This window comes from Centropristis striata, chromosome 14 (genome assembly GCF_030273125.1).
Source record: "Centropristis striata isolate RG_2023a ecotype Rhode Island chromosome 14, C.striata_1.0, whole genome shotgun sequence".
In the NCBI taxonomy this organism is placed as follows: domain Eukaryota; kingdom Metazoa; phylum Chordata; class Actinopteri; order Perciformes; family Serranidae; genus Centropristis; species Centropristis striata.
In genome coordinates this window covers 10,302,996-10,315,337 of record NC_081530.1, presented here as the reverse complement: position 1 = coordinate 10,315,337, position 12,342 = coordinate 10,302,996, and the positions used below count along the sequence as shown (strand labels likewise).

General features: G+C 47.1%; 1 long non-coding RNA gene across 1 annotated transcript; it reads right to left on the bottom strand.

Moving 5' to 3' along the window:
• Positions 1 to 462: 462 nt before the first annotated feature.
• On the bottom strand, positions 463 to 1,480 carry LOC131984295 (uncharacterized). Its single transcript, XR_009395561.1, has 2 exons — positions 652 to 1,480; positions 463 to 562 (listed from the first exon to the last, which is right to left on the bottom strand). It is a non-coding gene; the product is annotated as an uncharacterized LOC131984295 (long non-coding RNA).
• Between the last annotated feature and the right edge of the window lie 10,862 nt (positions 1,481 to 12,342).

Here is a 12,342-nt window from a genome sequence, read left to right as displayed (position 1 = left end):
AAAATGACACAAAATGATAAAAAAAAGACATAAAAAAGACATAAAATGACCAAAAAATTACATAAAATTAAGCAAAAAGGGACTCAAATTGACTACAAAATGACAAAAAATGACCACAAATAGACACAAAATTACCTAAAAAATACACAAAATTACCCCAAAAAAGACACAAAATTACCAAAAAAGACACAAAATGACAAAAAAAAGGACACAAAATGACTAAAAAAAACACAAAATTACCAAAAAGACTAAAACACATGAACACTTTAACACAGTGGAGACAGAGCTGACTTCCAAAATGATTTGGCGACCCCCAGAAATCATCTCGCGACCCCAATTGGGGTCGGGACCCCAAGTTTGAGAATAGCTGCCCTGGACAACAGGCTCCCTGTGGTGGTAGCCAGAAGAACATATTGAATTCTTCAGACCCCGGGAATGAAAGGTTCGCTCAAACACAATGGCTCTGATTGATATTTATTTATGTGATGGTGACTCAATTTGAGCGATGGAGTATAGATTTGGATGAGGTCCTTGATGTACTATGGGGTCAGTCCATTCAAAGCTTTAAAAACACACAACAAAATCTTAAGATCAATACGAAAATTAACAGGGAGCCAGTGCAAAGACATGAGGATTGGGGTATTTACTTACAGATATCGGTCACTTTGTCGGTGCTGGAAGTCAGATATCACAGAAGGCAAAGAAGCCTCTTTCATAGTGCCATCCTGCAAATGTCCCGCTATATTGTCGGAAAGATCTGTCCCAGCTTTTCGCCTTAGGGCGTTCATAGTGATCCCACAAAGGCTTGATATTCGTGCCCTCTCATAGTGCAGTCCAGCGTCGTGGAACGAGGTGATCCATGTTTTGAAGCTGCCATCCACTGTGCCATCTTGGAACTCCTTCAGATGAAACATTCTAGCAAGTCTACATACCAGGATGTCTCTGAGAACTCCGTCCTGGAATGTTTAATGAGAATTCAATATCAGGATATCTTCGAAAAATACAAGACCTATAAAACAGTGCTTTGGTATATGGTGTTGATTGGGCTCAGCTCTGCTAATAATACAAATTAAGAAAAGCAGGGAAATTGCAGCTTCAGAAAGACCCTTGATTTCATGGGCTCTTTCCCATAGACTACCAGAGGTAATGTGTACTCTGTTGTATTTATGGAGTATTACACCCATTCCGTTGAACTTTACAGAAGAGAGGGTGTCCAAGTCACTTACCAACAAAATTATGTATCCTGTTACCCCTAAATTCCACTGCATGCATAATGGCTTCAGATCCGTCGGCGGAGCGAATACGCATTCATTATAATCACTGTGTGAGGTTCCACCGACTCCAGATCCGCTGCGTGGTGAGTCCGTCGTCGCACCGCCATCCATCAGCCCTGGCAAAACTTTTGCAGAGCTTCTATTTTTGACGGACGATGGAGCACGGCGCATCAATTCAGCACAGAGCTGAGACCATGTGAACCAGTAACTCTGCCGCTGATACCATGTGAACCAGTAACTCCATGCGAACCTGCGACTGCTACTGAGACCATGCAAACCAGTGACTGCCACCGAGAACATTCGAACCGGCGACTGCCACCGAGACCATGCAAACCGGCGACTCGGTCGCTGAGAGAGCAAGTGAACCAGTGACTCTGTCGCTGAGACCATGTGAACCAGTAACTTTGTCGCTGAGACCATGTGAACCAGTAACTCTGCCTCTTAGACCATGCGAACCAGTAACTCTGCCGCAAAGACCATGATAACCGGCGACTGCCACTGAGACCATGCAAACCTGCGACTGCTACTGAGACCATGCGAACCGGCGACTGCCACCGAGACCATGCGAACCGGCGACTGTGTCGCTGAGAGACCATGTGAACCGGTGACTCTGTCGCTGAGACCATGTGAACCAGTAACTCTGCCGCTGAGACCATGTGAAGCAGCAACTTTGTCGCTGAGACCATGCGAACCATTAACTCTGCCTCTGAGACCATGCAAACCAGTAACTCTCCCGCTAAGACCATGCGAACCGGTGACTGCCACTGAGACCATGCGAACCGGTGACTGCTACTGAGACCATGTGAACCGGCGACTGCCACCGAGACCATGCGAACCGGTGACTGTGTCGCTGAGAGACCATGTGAACCGGTGACTCTGTCGCTGAGACCATGTGAACCAGTAACTCTGCCGCTGAGACCATGTGAAGCAGTAACTTTGTCGCTGAGACCATGTGAACCAGTAACTCTGCCTCTGAGACCATGCAAACCAGTAACTCTCCCGCTAAGACCATGCGAACCGGTGACTGCCACTTAGACCATGCGAACCGGCGACTGCTACTGAGACCATGCGAACCTGCGACTGCTACTGAGACCATGTGAACCGGTGACTGCCACCGAGACCATGCGAACCGGTGACTGTGTCGCTGAGAGACCATGTGAACCGGTGACTCTGTCGCTGAGACCATGTGAACCAGTAACTCTGCCGCTGAGACCATGTTAAGCAGTAACTTTGTCGCTGAGACCATGTGAACCATTAACTCTGCCTCTGAGACCATGCAAACCAGTAACTCTCCCGCTAAGACCATGCGAACCGGCGACTGCCACTGAGACCATGCGAACCGGCGACTGCTACTGAGACAATGTGAACCAGCGACTGCCATCGAGACCATGCGAACCGGCGACTGTGTCGCTGAGAGACCATGTGAACCGGTGACTCTGTCGCTGAGACCATGTGAACCAGTAACTTTGCCGCTGAGACCATGTGAACCACTAACTCTGCCTCTGAAACCATGCGAACCAGTAACTCTGCCGCTAAGACCATGCGAAACGGCGACTGCCACTGAGACCATGCGAACCTGCGACTGCTACTGAGACCATGTGAACCGGCGACTGCCACCGAGACCATGCGAACCGGCGACTGTGTCGCTGAGAGACCATGCGAACCGGTGACTGTGTCGCTGAGAGACCATGTGAACCGGTGACTCTGTCGCTGAGACCATGTGAACCAGTAACTTTGCCGCTGAGACCATGTGAACCACTAACTCTGCCTCTGAAACCATGCGAACCAGTAACTCTGCCGCTAAGACCATGCGAACCGGCGACTGCCACTGAGACCATGCGAACCATCGACTGCTACTGAGACCATGTGAACCGGCGACTGCCACCGAGACCATGCGAACCGGCGACTGTGTCGCTGAGAGACCATGTGAACCGGTGACTCTGTCGCTGAGACCATGTGAACCAGTAACTCTGCCGCTGAGACCATGTGAAGCAGTAACTTTGTCGCTGAGACCATGTGAACCATTAACTCTGCCTCTGAGACCATGCAAACCAGTAACTCTCCCGCTAAGACCATGCGAACCGGCGACTGCCACTGAGACCATGCGAACCGGCGACTGCTACTGAGACAATGTGAACCAGCGACTGCCACCGAGACCATGCGAACCGGCGACTGTGTCGCTGAGAGACCATGTGAACCGGTGACTCTGTCGCTGAGACCATGTGAACCAGTAACTTTGCCGCTGAGACCATGTGAACCACTAACTCTGCCTCTGAAACCATGCGAACCAGTAACTCTGCCGTTAAGACCATGCGAACCGGCGACTGCCACTGAGACCATGCGAACCTGCGACTGCTACTGAGACCATGTGAACCGGCGACTGCCACCGAGACCATGCGAACCGGCGACTGTGTCGCTGAGAGACCATGTGAACCAGTAACTTTGCCGCTGAGACCATGTGAACCACTAACTCTGCCTCTGAAACCATGCGAACCAGTAACTCTGCCGCTAAGACCATGCGAACCGGCGACTGCCACTGAGACCATGCTAACCTGCGACTGCTACTGAGACCATGTGAACCGGCGACTGTCACTGAGACCATGCGAACCGGCGACTGTGTCGCTGAGAGACCATGTGAACCGGTGACTCTGTCGCTGAGACCATGTGAACCAGTAACTCTGTCGCTGAGACCATGTGAACCAGTAACTTTGCCGCTGAGACCATGTGAACCAGTAACTCTGCCTCTGAAACCATGCGAACCAGTAACTCTGCCGCTAAGACCATGCGAACCGGCGACTGCCACTGAGACTATGCGAACCGGCGACTGCTACTGAGACCATGTGAACCGGCGACTGCCACCGAGACCATGCGAACCGGCGACTGTGTCGCTGAGAGACCATGTGAACCAGTGACTCTGTCGCTGAGACCATGTGAACCAGTAACTTTGCCGCTGAGACCATGTGAACCACTAACTCTGCCTCTGAAACCATGCGAACAAGTAACTCTGCCGCTAAGACCATGCGAACCGGCGACTGCCACTGAGACCATGCGAACCTGCGACTGCTACTGAGACCATGTGAACCGGCGACTGCCACCGAGACCATGCGAACCGGCGACTGTGTCGCTGAGAGACCATGTGAACCGGTGACTCTGTCGCTGAGACCATGTGAACCAGTAACTCTGCCGCTGAGACCATGTGAAGCAGTAACTTTGTCGCTGAGACCATGTGAACCATTAACTCTGCCTCTGAGACCATGCAAACCAGTAACTCTCCCGCTAAGACCATGCGAACCGGCGACTGCCACTGAGACCATGCGAACCGGCGACTGCTACTGAGACAATGTGAACCAGCGACTGCCACTGAGACCATGCGAACCTGCGACTGCTACTGAGACCATGTGAACCGGCGACTGCCACCGAGACCATGCGAACCGGCGACTGTGTCGCTGAGAGACCATGTGAACCGGTGACTCTGTCGCTGAGACCATGTGAACCAGTAACTCTGCCGCTGAGACCATGTGAAGCAGTAACTTTGTCGCTGAGACCATGTGAACCATTAACTCTGCCTCTGAGACCATGCAAACCAGTAACTCTCCCGCTAAGACCATGCGAACCGGCGACTGCCACTGAGACCATGCGAACCGGCGACTGCTACTGAGACAATGTGAACCAGCGACTGCCACCGAGACCATGCGAACCGGCGACTGTGTCGCTGAGAGACCATGTGAACCGGTGACTCTGTCGCTGAGACCATGTGAACCAGTAACTTTGCCGCTGAGACCATGTGAACCACTAACTCTGCCTCTGAAACCATGCGAACCAGTAACTCTGCCGCTAAGACCATGCGAACCGGCGACTGCCACTGAGACCATGCGAACCTGCGACTGCTACTGAGACCATGTGAACCGGCGACTGCCACCGAGACCATGCGAACCGGCGACTGTGTCGCTGAGAGACCATGTGAACCGGTGACTCTGTCGCTGAGACCATGTGAACCAGTAACTCTGCCGCTGAGACCATGTGAAGCAGTAACTTTGTCGCTGAGACCATGTGAACCATTAACTCTGCCTCTGAGACCATGCAAACCAGTAACTCTCCCGCTAAGACCATGCGAACCGGCGACTGCCACTGAGACCATGCGAACCGGCGACTGCTACTGAGACAATGTGAACCAGCGACTGCCACCGAGACCATGCGAACCGGCGACTGTGTCGCTGAGAGACCATGTGAACCGGTGACTCTGTCGCTGAGACCATGTGAACCAGTAACTTTGCCGCTGAGACCATGTGAACCACTAACTCTGCCTCTGAAACCATGCGAACCAGTAACTCTGCCGCTAAGACCATGCGAACCGGCGACTGCCACTGAGACCATGCGAACCTGCGACTGCTACTGAGACCATGTGAACCGGCGACTGCCACCGAGACCATGCGAACCGGCGACTGTGTCGCTGAGAGACCATGTGAACCGGTGACTCTGTCGCTGAGACCATGTGAACCAGTAACTCTGTCGCTGAGACCATGTGAACCAGTAACTTTGCCGCTGAGACCATGTGAACCACTAACTCTGCCTCTGAAACCATGCGAACCAGTAACTCTGCCGCTAAGACCATGCGAACCGGCGACTGCCACTGAGACCATGCGAACCTGCGACTGCTACTGAGACCATGTGAACCGGCGACTGCCACCGAGACCATGCGAACCGGCGACTGTGTCGCTGAGAGACCATGTGAACCGGTGACTCTGTCGCTGAGACCATGTGAACCAGTAACATTGCCGCTGAGACCATGTGAAGCAGTAACTTTGTCGCTGAGACCATGTGAACCCTTAACTCTGCCTCTGAGACCATGCAAACCAGTAACTCTCCCGCTAAGACCATGCGAACTGGCGACTGCCACTGAGACCATGCGAACCGGCGACTGCTACTGAGACCATGTGAACCGGTGACTGCCACCGAGACCATGCGAACCGGCGACTGTGTCGCTGAGAGACCATGTGAACCGGTGACTCTGTCGCTGAGACCATGTGAACCAGTAACTCTGCCGCTGAGACCATGTGAAGCAGTAACTTTGTCGCTGAGACCATGTGAACCAGTAACTCTGCCTCTGAGACCATGAAAACTAGTAACTCTGCCGCTAAGACCATGCGAACCGGCGACTGCCACTGAGACCATGCGAACCGGCGACTGCTACTGAGACCGTGTGAACCAGCGACTGCCACCGAGACCATGCGAACCGGCGACTGTGTCGCTGAGAGACCATGTGAACCGGTGACTCTGTCGCTGAGACCATGTGAACCAGTAACTCTGCCGCTGAGACCATGTGAAGCAGTAACTTTGTCGCTGAGACCATGTGAACCCTTAACTCTGCCTCTGAGACCATGCAAACCAGTAACTCTCCCGCTAAGACCATGCGAACTGGCGACTGCCACTGAGACCATGCGAACCGGCGACTGCTACTGAGACCATGTGAACCGGCGACTGCCACCGAGACCATGCGAACCGGCGACTGTGTCGCTGAGAGACCATGTGAACCGGTGACTCTGTCGCTGAGACCATGTGAACCAGTAACTCTGCCGCCGAGACCATGTGAAGCAGTAACTTTGTCGCTGAGACCATGTGAACCAGTAACTCTGCCTCTGAGACCATGAAAACTAGTAACTCTGCCGCTAAGACCATGCGAACCGGCGACTGCCACTGAGACCATGCGAACCGGCGACTGCTACTGAGACCATGTGAACCAGCGACTGCCACCGAGACCATGCGAACCGGCGACTGTGTCGCTGAGAGACCATGTGAACCGGTGACTCTGTCGCTGAGACCATGTGAACCAGTAACTCTGCCGCTGAGACCATGTGAAGCAGTAACTTTGTCGCTGAGACCATGTGAACCAGTAACTCTGCCTCTGAGACCATGAAAACTAGTAACTCTGCCGCTAAGACCATGCGAACCGGCGACTGCCACTGAGACCATGCGAACCGGCGACTGCTACTGAGACCATGTGAACCAGCGACTGCCACCGAGACCATGCGAACCGGCGACTGTGTCGCTGAGAGACCATGTGAACCGGTGACTCTGTCGCTGAGACCATGTGGACCAGTAACTCTGCCGCTGAGACCATGTGAAGCAGTAACTTTGTCGCTGAGACCATGTGAACCAGTAACTCTGCCTCTGAGACCATGAAAACTAGTAACTCTGCCGCTAAGACCATGCGAACCGGCGACTGCCACTGAGACCATGCGAACCGGCGACTGCTACTGAGACCATGTGAACCAGCGACTGCCACCGAGACCATGCGAACCGGCGACTGTGTCGCTGAGAGACCATGTGAACCGGTGACTCTGTCGCTGAGACCATGTGAACCAGTAACTCTGCCGCTGAGACCATGTGAAGCAGTAACTTTGTCGCTGAGACCATGTGAACCAGTAACTCTGCCTCTGAGACCATGAAAACTAGTAACTCTGCCGCTAAGACCATGCGAACCGGCGACTGCCACTGAGACCATGCGAACCGGCGACTGCTACTGAGACCATGTGAACCAGCGACTGCCACCGAGACCATGCGAACCGGCGACTGTGTCGCTGAGAGACCATGTGAACCGGTGACTCTGTCGCTGAGACCATGTGAACCAGTAACTCTGCCGCTGAGACCATGTGAAGCAGTAACTTTGTCGCTGAGACCATGTGAACCAGTAACTCTGCCTCTGAGACCATGAAAACTAGTAACTCTGCCGCTAAGACCATGCGAACCGGCGACTGCCACTGAGACCATGCGAACCGGCGACTGCTACTGAGACCATGTGAACCAGCGACTGCCACCGAGACCATGCGAACCGGCGACTGTGTCGCTGAGAGACCATGTGAACCGGTGACTCTGTCGCTGAGACCATGTAACCCAGTAACTCTGTCGCTGAGATCATGTGAACCAGTAACTCTGCCGCTGAGACCATGTGAACCACTAAATCTGCCTCTGAAACCATGCGAACCAGTAACTCTGCCGCTAAGACCATGCGAACCGGCGATTGCCACTGAGACCATGCGAACCTGCGATTGCCACCGAGACCATGCGAACCTGCTTAGTGTGTGCAATGGTTGGTTTAAAAAAAAAAAAAAAAAGATGATGTTTAGTATGATTGACTTGCATTAAGTCATGTATTTAAATATACATTTCATGTTTGTGTTTGTTGAAATGGAATACAGACAATGTTTTGTGTATCACTTTGTGCAGAATTAACAATTGAAGAATTTTTAAAAAAGCTTATCTTTTCAACTGGTGAACGGGGGCAAGTGGTTCCAGAGGTCATCCAGCTGCTCTTGGACTGTGGAGGTGTCTGTATTTTCACAACCTGATGACACACAATACCAAATGTATTCATACATTATAAATACTCAATTGTGAATTAATATTTTATTATTCAAAGGAAGTAGTTAAGACAGCAGATTGTATTATCAGGTCTGTGTCCACTGTGATGGGGAAAAAAACAAACCCATACCTTGTAGACTGGAGAAGGAGTTGTGGGTCCATTATCCATCATCCACAGCCGGCTGGTTGACAGAGGTCTTTGAGGTACCCCATGGTCGGAAGTGGTTGGGCTAAGTGGGGCAGGATCTGCAAGGTCGAGACTTGTCCAACGCACTTTCTGAGCAGCATCTTGGAAGCAGTGGTCTTCCTCGTCTCACTTGGTCCTGCAATATACAATAGCCTGTACAACAATAACTCACAAAATAACACAATTGTAACAATAATATGCAATTGTAAGTGATCTGAACTAAATTAATTTGCTAACTTAACTGTCCCTAGACCAGCATAAAAAGCTAAACTATACAAACTAAATACTCTACTATAAACCTAAGCTATTCCTAACCTAACCTAAATATAAATGTGCAAAAAATATGAAAAGTTAGCTTAGTCTGTCTTGAAGATGCTGGACACAGGAAACCTGGAAAAGTCAGAAAATGCAGTGACTTCTATACTATATATTGAGGACCACATGCTGAAAAATCTGCATAATGACAACGTGACAATGGTGATGGCTTCTCTGGTTTTAGCCTACAAAATAAATAAATACAACATGTTAATGAGACAGCAATACTTAATTAGATGAGAGTTTGACCAAGCATCAATTAATGAATGAACATTATTGTTACCAATTTTTTTTTACTAGTTACTAGTTTTTGTACTAAGAATCTATTTTCCACCCATTCTCTGATTTAAAAATAAATAAATACACGAATAATACTAATAATATTGATTATCCCAAATACACCGTTCCTTCAAATATATTTGTATATCACTATACATGACATCACAGAACAGTGGTTGAAAGTTCTTTATAAATAATAATTTCAGTGTTTCTCAACATTACAGAAGCATTTTTTTTAAATTGCTTACCTGAAAAAGTGAAGACAAACAACTGAATGCTGAAGGTCAATGAAGAACTGGATACTCAAGTCTCTTAGGTGAACAACCATAATGTGTTATTAATGTTTTAAATAACTGAATTAATGTATCACTTATTCATAAAAATCAGTATGAAGCTGAATATAATCATTTGGATTAAATACACATATAGCACCTCTAGAAACATAGCAACATTTTCCGCATATGTGCCCCTCTGCATCCTTTATAGATAATATACATTTTTAACTTTCTTCATACATTTTTTACGTGTTTTATACATTTTTATAGCACCCATGGTCCTCAGGGGTCAAAAAGGACCTCATGACATTAGACTGGTTTTAGGAAATGTAGAAAAAGATATTACCAACTTTTTATTCACCTTTTAAGGTGACCAAAAAAAATTATATTTCATTTTCATTTTTTTTCATTATTATTGGTCAATTTTATTCAAATATACAAATATCAAAACATAAGTTTCACTAAAAGTTGACATGACCTACTCTGTGCATTCCAATCAAGAATTTTTTTTTTCCACTATTACTATTGAAAAAAGTATCCAGGTTTTTTTTTTACTTTTTTCTCTCTTGAAGTGGAGGCCTAATTTTGAATATTTTACTAAAATTGACCAATAATAAAGAAAATATTATGAAAATTATATATCAATCAATCAATTTCTGGGGCATGAGTTGCCTAAAATGATAAAATGATTTAAAAAAAAAAAAGTTGGTAATGTCTTTTTTCTACATGTCCTAAAAACAGTCTTGTGTCATGGGATCCTTTTTGACCCCTGAGGACCATGGGTATATAGTCGACGGGAGGACCACACAAGGGTTAAAAAAAAAAATAATGCATAATTTATGAAAGTAGTTTATGTTAATAACAGTCTTTGACAAACACTCACCAGTAAATAAATGGTCAAGCTGTAAATCTGTGAGGTGAAAAACAGGATTAAAGCTTGCTAAGAAGATGAATATGAATGGATAGGTTGATAATTCTATTGACACCACAGCTCGGTAACACCATGGTAATAGTTAGGTAATAATCTGATAATAGTGGCGAATACTTTCAAAAGCTTTCAGTGTAGTAGTACCCAAATGCACCCTATACTAAATTTAAGCCATTAATGGCTATGTCTATGGTATTACAAATACACCTTATTACATAATAACCTCTATTATCAAAATAGTACTGCAGTATTAATATCAGAAGAAAACAGGATTAAAGCCTACAACGAAAATGCTTCACAGCACCACTTGAGGACACACACACACACACACACACATTAATTAATCCAAAGCTGTTTAAGCCTACATTTTCAACTTCCAATAAATCTCTCTCTCTCTCTCTCACACACACACACACACACACACAGAGTACATTAATATTAGTCATAGGAACACATACTTCAGGTACCAGTTGACATGACAAATTTGAAAAAAGAAATGGTAATAGTTTTGGTAATAGTCTGCTAACAGTAGTGAGTAACATTGACATTGACACAATGTAAATTTTAAATGGTGAAGTAAAAGTTCATCATTACAGTACATTTTTACAGCCCTGACTCCATGGTTAAATGTATATCCCCATGATTATCTTTTCTTTTTAACCTCTCATTACCAAGTGACATGAGTTTCAGTTTAATATTATCCAAATACACCGGATGTTCAAATTTAGCCATTGATGAGTATGACATTGGTATTACTATCACACCCTATTACATAAGAATACCAAAACATCCTCACAAAAAACAGGACTGCATTATCAAGAAGCTACCATCAAAATCCACATACAATTAGCTACATATCACAGTTAAACAAAAATTAGTCAGGCCAACATTGTACACAAACCCTACATTAAAAATGGCATTTGGACAACATTAATCAAGGAAAATAGCATAAGCTAGCAATTTTTTAGCATTATTATATTATTATTAGCATAATGACCCCTTCCCAGATAGACACAAGACAAAACACAGCAATCATAAACTTTTGTGGCCTAGATTATCAACCCACAATGCATTATAGGCTGTCTGTCAGTAGCATCAAATAAATCAAACCATGCAATGCACTCTTAGAATCAATAGTGTTTGCTAACACCAGACACATCTACTGTTATAACAACTGTTAGCATCATGGTAACTGTAACATGGAGTAACTGTGAAGATATTCTGCCTCGACGGACCATTTCTAAATTGCTTGACATGATGCTAAAGCTAGCTCGCTAGAGAGCGCTAGCTCAGACCTAAGACCAGTAGCCGCGACAAACATCGTCCAAAAAAACCTCAAATAACTTGCAACTACATTTCACAAAATTTTCGACAGTAGTTTAAAAGTTCAAATATGAAAATGCTAACATTATAAGGCACAATTGTAACGGTAGTATGCTAGCGAAATATACAGCAAATAAAAACATGTCTTCTTACCTCAGACGAAAAGCCAGAGAGGCCGAGTCTCGCCAGCGGACAGGATTTACATCAAGCCAAAACAGATTCGCCCCATAACTGTGCTCCAATCCAGTGATTCCCAGCCGCTGTTCCGCAAGTGTGCGAACATTTGTTAAACATGCTTCTCCACGCATGGCATGGTCCAGGTCAGCCTCCTGACAGCAGATAGACTCAGGACACACCGACACCAGGTGCTGCCGACCCGCTCCGCTCCGCCCCCCAGACGAG